A 13142-nucleotide genomic window follows, 5' to 3' on the forward strand; every position below is an offset into this window, starting at 1 on the left:
ACTCTGACCTCAAGTGATCCACCCATCTTGGCGTTCCAAATGCTGGCATTACAGGCGTGAGCCACCGTGCCCAACCTTAACTGGTTTACTTTCTGTGTGGACTTGACTTACTGTTTTTAAGGGGAATATTCTGTTCCCCAACCTTTGTTAGCTTCCTGAGATTTCTGTCTGACTAAGAACATATTTCAAATTTATACTTACTTTAATGGTATAACAATATCTATGGATAATTTATCATTGGAAAGTTTTTCAGTGTACTTCAAAATCCCTCATATATACTTTATTCCTTTTTGAAGATAAGTGTATTCTTAAGATTTGTTAACATTTTATTCCAAGTATTTTGAAAAAACTTTATTTCTAATTTGTTCAACTTTTAATTCTTAAACAATTGATTTATTGTTTTAAAATTTAGCAGAAATCAGAGTTACACGCTGCAGTTAGTTTTAATAATTATTTTTAAAAACTATAAAGAGAACATTTATGGTTATTTGGCTTTTGGCAAAGATTCCAAGGAAATTTAATGGGTAAAGAATAGTGTTGTTGTTTTTTTTTTCCCACAAATAAATAGTGTGAGAACAATTGAATATCCAGAGCAAAATAATAAACGTAGATCTCTACCTCATATTGTATACAAATATTAATTCAACATTCATTATACAAATAAATGTAGGTGTTAAAATTATAAAACTGTCAGAAGGGAACAGAAGAAAAATATTTATTACTTTGTTTTGAGCACAAAGTTTTTAAATAGAACAACAAAAGCATTATCTCTAAAAAGGACAAATGGACAAATTGAACCAAAAAACTTAAAACTTTGTGCTTCAAAAGACATCATTAAGAAAATGAAAAGACAAGCCACAAACTGGAAGAAAAATCTGTAAATCATACATTTAATAAAGGATTGCAAGTAATTCGTATTTTTTAATAATAACAAAACAAACACCTCAATTACAAATGGACACAAAAATTGAATAGAAATTTCATGGAAAATATAGGAATGGTAAATAAGCACATAGATGCTTAACATTATTAGTCCTTAGAAGACAGAACTGAAACCAGATGAAATAACTTTGAACACCCACTAAGAGAGCTATAATTTTAAAAGACAGACAGTATCAATTGTTGACAAAATTCAGAGGACTAAGAACACTTATACAGTGCTGATGGGGATAAAAACTGATATACCCACTCTGAAAACAGGTTGGCATTTTCTTAAAACATGAAACATAAACTTTTCATTTAACCAGCAACTGTACTCCCAGGAATGTATCCAAGAGAAATGAAAACATGTCTGTATGAAAATATGCATATGATTTTTCACAACATCATTATTAGTAACACCTTAAAATTGCAAACAATCCAAATATTCATCAACATTTGAAGAGATAAATAAAAGTGTAGTATGTCCACTAAATGGAAAACTATTCAGTAAATAAAAGAATACATACTAGAGCACAGAAGAGTCTACAAAAATTATGCTAAGTGAGAGAACACAGACACAGATGGTAACACAGTATATGATTAAATTGCCTAGCACAGCCACATTTGTTAAAACAAAAAGCAGATTGGTGGTTGAGGGGGTTGGGAGCGAGGAAGACCTGCAAGCTCGCATGAGAAAATATTTGGAGATTACAGAAATGTTCTGAAACTGGATTTCAGAGATAGATGCACAACTCTATTAATGACTATAATAACTAAATTGCACACTTACAGTGAGGTAATTTTATGATATGCAAATTATACTTCAATAAAGCTGTTTAATTTTTTTCAAAAGAAGAAGCTTTATGGAGAACATTTCCCTTGGGAGAATTCTACTGACTTCCTCTTCTCTCATAGGCTGTTAGTGTCTCCTTTTGTGCCAGGCCCCTTTAATCAGTATCCCAATGTCTTCATCTTAAAAATACCCTTCCCCTCACAGGTGTTGCTACTCCATCTGATCTGATCTCTGAACTTTGTTGCCAAAGTCACTTTCTTGTTTTCTTTATTTTCCCCTGACCTTTAGGATATATTACATTCTGCCTCCACCATTTCACCAAAATCACTTTTTAAGTCATGAATAGCTTTCTTATCAATAAATGAAATTAATTTTATAAGGCTTTGATGTATGTGAATTTTGTGTACTTTCTGACATTGTTGACTCTCTCCTTCTGTATCAAACTCCATGCCCCTTGGGTTCCCTGACACCAGACTTTTTCTTCTGCATTTCTAGTCAATGTGTTGAAATCATTGAATTTTGAACTTGGGATCATCCCTTCTATTTTGATTGTGTCTGTGTTTGAGGCCTCTTCTACTGTCATTACCCGGTTCATGTGTGATCTCAGGTACTACCCAGTGCTGCCTCTCTACTCTCCCAGTCCTGCCTCTCTCCTCTCCTTCCCTGTTTCCATGAATAGCCTCACTATCTAGCCATGTGCCAAACCCACAAATCTGATATCATCTTGCGTTTCTTCTTTCCTTTACTACTTCACATATGATTAATCACTAAATCCTGCTAAATCTGCCTCCCAAATATCGATTTTCTGATCCCACTTCTCTCTGTTCTACCACCAATCTCTGCAGGAGACCACCATTTCCAGTACTCAAGCCTCCAGTTCTTCCCCAGTCCTCTGAGTCAGCCTAGCTGACCTTTCACTGGGATATGCACTCCTCTATAGTTCTAGGTTCCCATGCTACACCTATCATATTATGTTTTGTGCAGCTAAATATCACTGAGTTAATTGACTTTTTTGCCTTCTAGATTTTAAGATCTGTGAGAGCGAGGTCTATGTTGACCTAATTCACCAGTGTACTTACAGAGGCTCCCATATTTCAAGGAATGAATAAATGCATAGATTAAAAACAAACAAGGTTTTCAGTTGTAAGTTCAACATTATTCAACAGAGTTGTGCTATTTAAAAAATGTCCTACCGTGAACCTCAGCTTCACAGAGACCATAACTTCAGCACAAAACATGCCCTGTCCCACTCCTGGCACTACTTGGCCTAATTTAGGGTACTCTCAGCAACACAAGCAAACCCAGTTAGCAGGCAGGGTTTACATCAGTGAATAGTCTCCAAACTGCACAAAATGAGGAAAATTCAGCGGGAGAATGGAACTACTTTAAAAAAGTTTTGACTATCTGTGGATAAGATATTTCCTTTTTTTTTCCTACAAGGTCTATGACAAAGACCACTGAAGAAAAATTAAGTACATATTGGTTTTAGTTCAGGAAGACTTTACATCAGAAAAGATGCCCAGAGATGAAACAGGATGATTTCGACCTCCAGTCCCTGGAAGTGTTATGTTCAAGATTAAAGATTGTAATTTCGTAAAATATTGGCAAAATGTTTAGCACTAAATGAAAGTTTTGGCTTCAGTGACTAATAATCTTTCTTTGGGTCAAGGGAATCTATAGTAAAGCAGGAAATGGTACCTAATTCCAAATCAATAGTTACTTAATGACATAATCAGAGATATGATATATTAACATAATTCCAAGTTGCCTTGAGAAGTTAGATTTTACCTAAATAGATTTTACAGTGTGCTAACAATAAAGGCAACTTTGTAAATGCCAATACATGAAAATCATATATGTGATGTGAAATCAGAGAATTCTTCACTGCCTTGAAGAATTAACTAAAATAAATATGGACTTTAGCAAGTAAATACACAGTAAGCTAGACATAAAAAAGCCTTTGCTGACTAACAAAAAACAATAAATTAGGAAACTAACAAAGCATACTTTGGCATTTCTTACCATGGAGATAAAAATACAGAAAATGAGGAATATTTACTGATACTGTACAATATACAAAATACTAGTCGACAAGACAAGAAATTAGCATACAGATTTCTCTTAAAGGTGATTAGAGGTGACTAGAGGAGAGAACATATAGTTAAAAATGACATTTACGTAAAGTGTAACACAAAGTAGAAAATGCTAAGTCTCAAAGAAGTGGGATGCTTTGGGAGTTTAGAATAGGGAAGAAAATGTCTCCATTTAAGAGAACCAGGTCCTAATATGTGGTAGAGGCTCCACTCCACCCTCCTTCATGAAATTTCAAATGTCAGCAGTCCCCTTAGATGTGGAAGAGAACTGAGATTGAAGAATCTCTGTCTTGGATACAAAATATGCCAAGTCTTCCACTCAAATTATTTGTTCTTTCTCAATACTGATGGGAGGAAGAAAGAAAAGACAAGGAAGAAAATTAATTATCTTTATGTGAAGTAGGGGATGGTTGAGCTCCTGCAGGCTTTGCATAGGAGATAATCCCAGAAAATGAACGGTCAAGACTCTTACTGTTTCTATGTTAACTAGGCTTTGGCCAATTATTGTTGACAAGCTCATGAATATGATAATCAGCTCAGTCTCCTGTTTCTCTTTACACCAAGCTTTGCAGTAATAGTCTGCAAAGTACGTCTATCTCTGCGCCTTCCTTTCCCAGGGCCCTAGCCTTGTTTCTGACACATAAGTTACATTCCTGAGGTATCGATACTAAACCCCTGGTGCTCATAATTCCTTTCTATTGCCTGTCAACACCTGGTCATTTTTATCTGATGAACATACTCACCACTGGGTTTCCAAGCAGGACATTGCAGTTATTCATTTATGCCCACAATTTATTAACTCTGCTACAGTCATGAACATAAAGAGTTTGGGTGTGATTCCAGAATTTGCTGTTCCCTTTGAAATTTATTTCAAGGCACTTTGTGACCCTGTAACTTTGAAAGGCCTGTATAAAAGAGAGTTTATTATTAGAGCTACAAACAGCAGGGTGGCTTTTGTTATAGGCCTGGCAGCGATTCTATGAGAGATTTCTCTTTTTAGCTTTTTCTGTGGACTAACTCTCAGTCAAAATTTAACAAGTGCAAACTCAAGCAAACAGGGAGTTTGTGTTAAGAAAATATCATTCCATGGGTTTGTCTCTTCTGAGATAAAATAATAGCAAGCATTTTTTAAAAAACACCATAGGGGCCTGATAATTTTATCATCGTTTTATATATTAAAACTTTTAGCTCTAAATTCTTAAACCAGTATAAGAATATGGTGGCATAGAATGATGTCAAGGACTTGTTCACAGTAACAGACTGGGACCTTAATTTTGCTGGTTCTTTGTAATTCGCTTTTCTCTTATAAAAACATCATTTAAAAAAAATTATAATAGACAAGATCAACTATACAGACAATCAGCTATTGCTGCTGCCCATTAGCCATTTATCTATGATGTGTCACTACATTGTGCATTAGCTAATACAATATGTTAATTTCACATCAAGTTTCAGTTCCCATGAGGGTGCCCAGCCTTGCCAAAGACACTGTGGTCATAGCATTTCAACTAATTTAATGGCATTATATCAATAATGAGGTTATACATCTTTTTCCCTTTACTGTGGAACTACAGAATTTTTTGCTCATGCAATAGCAATATCTAATACAGTAATGAATCATCCCTGGACATTAGAAAAAAAAAAAAAAAACAAAGAAAAAACACATAGACTCATCCATCTTTTCTATCTGAAATTAACTTATTGGCACATATCTTTATGTTTATGAGTTAGGAGTCCTAGACTCCAGTCATGAGAACTAGTTAAATTATAACTGTACTAAATTCCTCTATCAAACTCTTCAGGAGATCAGCTTTGTACTTAGATGATTCTATTGAGATATTAGAATGGAAGATTGCTATGCTTAGTCCAGGCCTCTCAAGGAAGAAATCAGGAGTTCCTTCAGTTACCACTAATCTCAAAATCCTGCATTTAGAAACTCAGTTGAATCCAGACATTCAGAGGAGACTGACTCAATGCTTGTCTAGTACATTCAAAAACTGAAACCCATAGATATGTTTCAGGGAGTTGTGAGTTCCTAATGATAATTATTTTATTCTGTGTTTTCATTTTGTGGATGATGATAAGAGATCTGCTAGAGACCGAATGTTTTTATCTCCCCAAAATTTTTATGATTAAACCTAATCCCCAATATGATGGTGGCTGGAGGTGGGGCCTCCTGGAGGTGATTAGGTCATAAAGGTGGAGCTCTCATGGGGGGATTAGTGCCCTCATAAAGGAGGCCCAGAGAGCTCCCTTCCACCATCTGAAGACATTATAAAAGAAACTATTTATGACCAGGAAGTACACACTCACCAGACACTAAATCTGCTTACTGCTGCCTTGACTTTGAACTTTCCAGCCTCCAAAACTGTGGGAAATCAATTTTTATTGTATATCAGCCATGATAATTTGTTATAGCCATCCAAGTTGACAAAGACAAGATCATAAATCATTGAAAACCATCACACAATGCAGTATTGTCACATAATTGTATTTTAATTACAGCACACTAATGAGGAAAGTATTAAGGCAGATTTGACATATAAATTGTGCATTTGTACCAAATTCATTTGATGTACACTATTGAAATAAATGTTTCACGTTGCTTAATTCAACAAATACTTTAGGATGGTTATTTTATATTAGACATGCCTTTGTACCTGGAACTGGAGAAATAGTATTGAATAATTGCTTCTTTCTCTCAGAAAATACACATCCCCATGAGCCAGACAGAGAGGAAGCACATCAACGAACACATCAATACATTTATTTAATCATTTGAAAACTAGGAAATAGTGATTTACGCTGAGCAGGGATTACTGTGGAGTGGACAAGAGAATCAGGACAGCTGATTGAGACCATCTGGAGAGCTGTTTCTGAAATCTGAATGATAAGAAGCAGTCTGCGGCATGAATGTCATAGGAAAGAGTGTATCTGGCTGGAAATGCCTCCTAGTGTGAAGTCCCTCTGACAGTTCTACAAAAGCCCACACATGACAAAAGACACCGTGGATGAACTTGGTGGCCAGCTCAAGGATGGTGTGGAATGAAGTGGGGGCAGTAGCCAGTGGCAGACCGTGAAGAACTTGTGCAAGCTGTGGGAAGGAGGTAGGGTTTATACTCTGATGGGCAGCCTCTGATGGTTTTAAATGTGAAAAAGTCGTGAACTGATTTTCATTTATAGATGATAACCCAGGCTATCGTGGAGATAAATACTGTAATATAGGATGTCAAGAAAGGAAATAAACTGGTTAGATGACTATTGCTGTGATCCAGGTGAATGAGGATAGGAAAAACTGCCAACACAATGAGGCAGCGGGGAGAAGAGGAAGAATCCAGGGTATGATTTGGAAGTAGTATTGCTATCTATGGTCATGTGTCGCATAATGATGCCACACATCAAAGATGAAACGCATGTACGAGGATGGTCCCATGAGATTACAACAGAGCTGAAAAACTCCTATTGCCTGGTGACGTCTTATCCGTGGTGAGGTAGCATAAAGCATTACTCACATGTTTGGGGACATGCTGGTGTAGTGAAATCTACTGTGTGACCAGTTGTATAAAATTGTAGCAGATACAGTGATGTACCGTTCATAATACTTGATAATTGTAATAAATGACTATGTTACTGGTTTTGTATTTACTATATTATGCTTTCATTATTGTTTTAAAGTGTACTTCTACTTAAAAAAAAAGTTAACTGTAAAACATCTTCAGGCAGGTCCTTCAGGAGCTATCCAGAAGAAGGCATTGTTATCACAGGAAATGACAGCTCCATGCATGTTATTTTCCCTGAAGAGCTCCCAGTGGGACAAGATGTGGAGGTGGAAGACCACGATATTGACAGTGCTGACCTGTGTAGGCCTTGGCTAGTGTGTGTATTTCTGTGTTCGTTTTTAACAAAAAGTTTAAAAAGTAAATACAATTAAGATTTAAAAACAGAAAACAGCATATAGAATAAAAATACAAAGAAAGGAAATAATTTTGTACAGTTGCACAATGTGTTTTAAGCTAAGTGTTAATAAAGTAAAAAAGTTACAGGAAGCTAGGGTTAATTTTTTATTGGAGAAAAATATTTTCCAATAAATTGTATGTAGCCTAAGTGTATAGTGTTTACAAAGTCTACAGTGGTGTGTCATAATGTTCTAAGCCTTCACATTTACTTAGCACTCACCCACTGTCTCACCCAGGGCAACTTACAGTCCTGTAAGCTCCGTTCATGATAAGCTCCCTATAAAAGTGTATCATTTTTTAATCTTTCATACTTCCACCTTCCACCAACTTTTCTAAGTTTAGATAAACCAATATTTGCCATTGTTTTACAATTGCCTACCGTGTTTAGTACATGATATACAGGCTTATAGCCTAGAAGCAATAGGCTATACCATATAGTTTAGGTGTGTAGTATACTATACCATCTTTGATTGTGTAGGTACACTGTATGATGTTTACACAATGATAAAATTGCCTAAGGATGCATTTCACTAGCCAAGTTTCTCCAGAAAAAACAGAACAAATAAAATAGATGATTGGTAGGTAAATAGATATATACATACATACATATATACTTACATCCATGCATACATGCATATAGATATAGATCTAAAGATACATATGCTTTCACAGTATGTAGATAGAATATAATAGATATCATATATCCATATCTACATATGCAATATATAGAAAGATATTTATTATAAGAAATAAGCTCACATGATTATGTATGCTGAGAAATCCCTATAATTTGATCTCTGGGTGTTGAAGACCCAAGAAAACCAGTTGCATAATTTCAGTCTGAGTTTAAAGGCCTGAGAATCAGGGGCATCTGTGATGTAATTTCCAGTCTGAGGGCAGCAGAAGACCAACATTCCAGCTCAAGCCTTCACACAGAGAGGAGAGTGAATTCTTCCTTCCTTCAACTTTTTGTTCTATTCAAGTCTTCACCTAAGTAGATGATGCTGTACACCCACTTGGAGAAGGGTAATCTGTTCTACTCAGTCTACTGATTCCAATGATGTTAATCACATCCACAAATGCCATCACAGATACCCCTAGAATGATGTTGAACCAAGTATCTAGGCACTCTATGATCCAGTTAAGTTGTCACATAAAATTAAATATCCTAACCTATATATTGAGAATTTTTAGCAAAATAGGTGCTAGAAAAAAAGCGTCTTACAGACCAGGCATGGTGGCTCACGCCTGTAATCCCAATGCTTTGGGAGGCCGAGGCAGGTGGATAATCAGGTCAGGAGATCAAGACCATCCTGGCTAACACAGTGTAACTCCGTCTCTGCTAAAAATACACAAAAATTAGCCGAGTGCGGTGGCGGGCACCTGTAGTCCCAGCTACTCCGGAGGTTGAGGCAGGATAATGGCATGAACCTGGGAGGCGGAGCTTGCAGGGAGCCGAGATCACACCACTGCACTTCAGCTGGGGGGACAGAGCAAGACTCCAGCTCAAAAAAAAAAAAAAAAAAAGGGTCTTATAATCCAGGCCATGGTTTTTTGTTTTGTTTTGTTTTTCTGCCACATTTCCCTGCTTCTTAATGATAAACCAAACCTTTAGGGAAAAAAATAGCACAGTGTGTAGCCTACTTACCAAACTGTCCCCTGTGCTCCATGATCTCCTCTCAGAGGGGCAATGAATCAGCACATTCCTGATGGTTTAACTGCTTGTCAAAATAAATAGCAAATGGCAGTAAAGCTCAGCATAGAACCAACATCAATACAGTCTGATACTGCAGGGCATACTGGTTGACGATTCTCTGAGATGTTCTCATGGAACACCTATCCTCCCCATTTGGCTGCCATTCTTTGTCTTTTGCAGTTGGTTTGCAAGAGCTGAGAATTTTGCATTCATTTTTAACCAGCCATACACACAATAAATGCTGGACAACAGCTCTCTACAGAGAAACTTGGATCAGAATGAATGTGTGGCCAAACAGAAATATGTTTTAAGGAATAAGGAAAAAAATATTTTCATGTTATCTGTTTTATTTACTTTTATTTTATGTTTTTGCTTTGTACCTATGTGCCTGAAAAAGTGGTTGAAACAGGAGAGGGGCTGAGTTCAAGTCCTGTCTCTATCATTAATTATGCTATCTTGTTTCATATTCTTCGTAAAAATAAATCAAAGAGAGCATGACTTGATTTTCCAGTTTAACATATATTTATGAAAGACAGCTGTCCACCAGATACTGTGTGTGCTGGGGATCTCCCGAACATCACATCAGTAACCCGTTTTGCAGTCTCACATGGTAGATATTATTATTCCCATTTTACTCAACTGAGTAAGTGGCAGAGCAGTGATTTACATGTTGATAATATTAAATCCAATATCCTTCAAGCTATGGAAACAAAACAATATATTTAGGCCATACTCAAGCAGGAGAAATGTCTACTTAGGAAAATGAAGTCAAAGAAAAAGTATTGAAAATATTTTTAAATTAGATGATTTTCATAAAGTTGAAGATCCAGTGTAAACTTAACCAGAAATAATATTTCCTTAAAAAGTGGAGAGGGGTGGGCATGGTAGCTCATGCCTGTAATCCCAACACTTTGGGAGGCTGAGGCAGGTGGATCATGAGGTCAAGAGATCGAGACCATCCTGGCCAACATGGTGGAACCCCATCTCTACTAAAAATACAAAAATCAGCCGGGTGTGGTGGTGCACACCTGTAGTCCCAGCTACTCAGGAGGCTGAGGCAGGAGAATTGCCTGAACCTGGGAGGGGGAGGTTGCAATGAGTCAAGATCATGCCACTGCACTCCAGCCTGGGTGACAGAGTGAGACTCCGTCTCAGAAAAGAAAAAAAAAAGGTGGAAAGATACTCTTCCAGTTTCCCTCATGCCAGAGAGCACCTCACAGCCTCATAGGGTGGTCACGGAGCCCGTGCGCCTTTTCCTTTCTCGGGTCCTGCGTCCACACCTGCCCCATCCACCATGAATGAGGAGTACGATGTGATTGTGCTGGGCATCGGCCTGGTGGAATGTATCCTTTCCAGTATAAAGTCAGTGAAGGGCAAGAAAGTTCTTCATATGGATTGAAACCTTTACTATGGAGGAGAGAGTGCCTCTATAACATTACTGGAAGATTTATACAAAAGATTTAAAATACTGGGACCACCATCAGCATCAATGAGGAGAGGAAGAGACTGGAATGTTGACTTGATTCCCAAGTTCCTTGTGGCTAATGGTCAGCTGGTTAAGACGCTGCTTTATACAGAGGTAACTCGCTATCTGGATTTTAGTGACTGAAGGGAGATTTGTCTATAAAGGTGGAAAAATCTACAAGGTTCCTTCCACTGAAACAGAAGCCCTGACATCTAGCTTAATAGGACTGTTTAAGAAACGTCACTTCAGGAAATTCCTAGTGTATGTTGCCAACTTAGAGGAAAAAGATTCGAGAACTTTAGAGGGAATTGATCCTAAGAAGACCACAATGTGAGAGGTGTATAAGAAATTTGATTTGGGCCAAGATGTTGCAGATTTTACTGGTCATGCTCTTGCACTTTACAAAACTGATGACTACTTAGATCAACCATGTTGTGAAACCATTAATAGAATTAAACATGACAGTGAATCTTTGGCAAGATATGGCAAAAGTCCATACCTTTATTCACTCTGTGGCCTTGGAGAACTGCCACAAGGCTTTCTGCAAGGCTAAGTGCTATTTATGAAGGTACCTATATGCTGAATAAACCAATTGAAGAAATCATTGGGCAGAATGGAAAAGTAATTGGTGTAAAATCTGAAGGAGAAATTGCTCACTGTAAGCAGCTCATCTGTGACCTCCGCTATATAAAAGATCGGCCAGAAAAAGTGGGCCAGGTAATCAGAGTTATTTGCATCCTCAGCCACCTCATCAAGAACACCAGTGATGTCAACTCCTGCCAGATCATTATTCCACAGAACCAAGTCAGTCGAAAGTCAGATATCTGTGTTTGCACGATCTCCTCCTCGCACAATGTAGCAGCACAAAGGAAGTATATTGCCATAGTTACTACAACTGTGGAAACCAAGGAGCCTGAGAAGGAAGTCAGACCAGCTATGGAGCTCTTGGATCCAACTAGATGGGAATTTGTTAGCATCAGTGGCCTCCTGGTACCGAAAGACTTGGTAACAGAAAGCCAGATCTTTATTTCCTGTGCATACAATCCTACCACTCACTTTGAGACAATTGGGATGACATTAAAAAACATCTATAAGAAGATTACAGGATTAGAGTTTGACTTTGAGGAAATGAAGCATAAGAAAAATGACATCTATGGGGAAGACTAACAGCAGTACATGTTATTATCCAATTAGGACAAATTTAAAATTTGGTAAATAATGCATATTATATGAAATCAATATTGTAAGGCCTGCTTTTGTAATCAAAATGGAGAGATTGAAGAGTGCTGTGTCAGTAAATACTCCTCCCCTTCATCTTTCTAATATCATATATTAACTTGTTTTCATGGAGTGGCTATTCAGAATTCACCTGTTACCACATTCTCTTCAATTTAATCAAACTGGTTTTTTTTTTTTTTCCCAGTGAAGGATCAGTTTCAAACAAACATTGTGATTCTGATACAGACAACTTGAAACAGTGTTTGTATCTTTTAATCAGTGTAGCCTCTCAGTTACGAGCTTCTGCTGCTCAAGAGCTGGATCCATACAGATTGTGTGCCATCTGTCATCCTGACATTCAGGAGATTCTAAATTGAATACTCCATGGTTTGGGGTGGCATCCAGAAGTTTTTCCTATGACTTTATATTTTGTATTATGCCAAGTCTTACGGCAGGGTGCAAACAGCATAGCCACAAGTTTGGTTTAGGACGTAAAATTCTAACCAAACTCCAGACACAGGGAGTCATTTACACAAAGCTGTATGTGGCGTTTTAACCCAATAAAGGTGATGAGAGAAAAGGGGAGAGGAAGTGAACATAAAGCGGGTAACGTGGGGCCGGGCGCGGTGGCTCAAGCCTGTAATCCCAGCACTTTGGGAGGCCGAGACGGGCGGATCACGAGGTCAGGAGATTGAGACCATCCTGGCTAACATGGTGAAACCCCGTCTCCACTAAAAAATACAAAAAACTAGCCAGGCGAGGTGGCGGGCGCCTGTAGCCCTAGCTACTCGGGAGGCTGAGGCAGGAGAATGGCGTGAACCCGGGAGGCGGAGCTTGCAGTGAGCTGAGATCCGGCCACTGCACTCCAGCCTGGGCGACGGAGCGAGAGACTCCGTCTCTAAAAACAAAAACAAAAACAAAAACAAAGCGGGTAACGTGTAGAAGCATCTTTTGTATCTCAGGCATAGCTTCTTCAGTGGACCAAACTGCAATGCAGTAT

General features: G+C 37.8%; 1 pseudogene across 1 annotated transcript; it reads left to right on the forward strand.

Annotated features, from left to right (window-relative positions):
- Window positions 1–10753: 10753 nt before the first annotated feature.
- LOC112620912 lies at window positions 10754–12345 on the forward strand (annotated as a pseudogene). The gene has a single exon (XR_003118617.1). The product of XR_003118617.1 is annotated as a rab GDP dissociation inhibitor beta pseudogene (transcript).
- The last annotated feature ends 797 nt before the right edge of the window (window positions 12346–13142 follow it).

The sequence above is a fragment of the Theropithecus gelada genome, chromosome 3 (genome assembly GCF_003255815.1).
Source record: "Theropithecus gelada isolate Dixy chromosome 3, Tgel_1.0, whole genome shotgun sequence".
Lineage (NCBI taxonomy): Eukaryota > Metazoa > Chordata > Mammalia > Primates > Cercopithecidae > Theropithecus > Theropithecus gelada.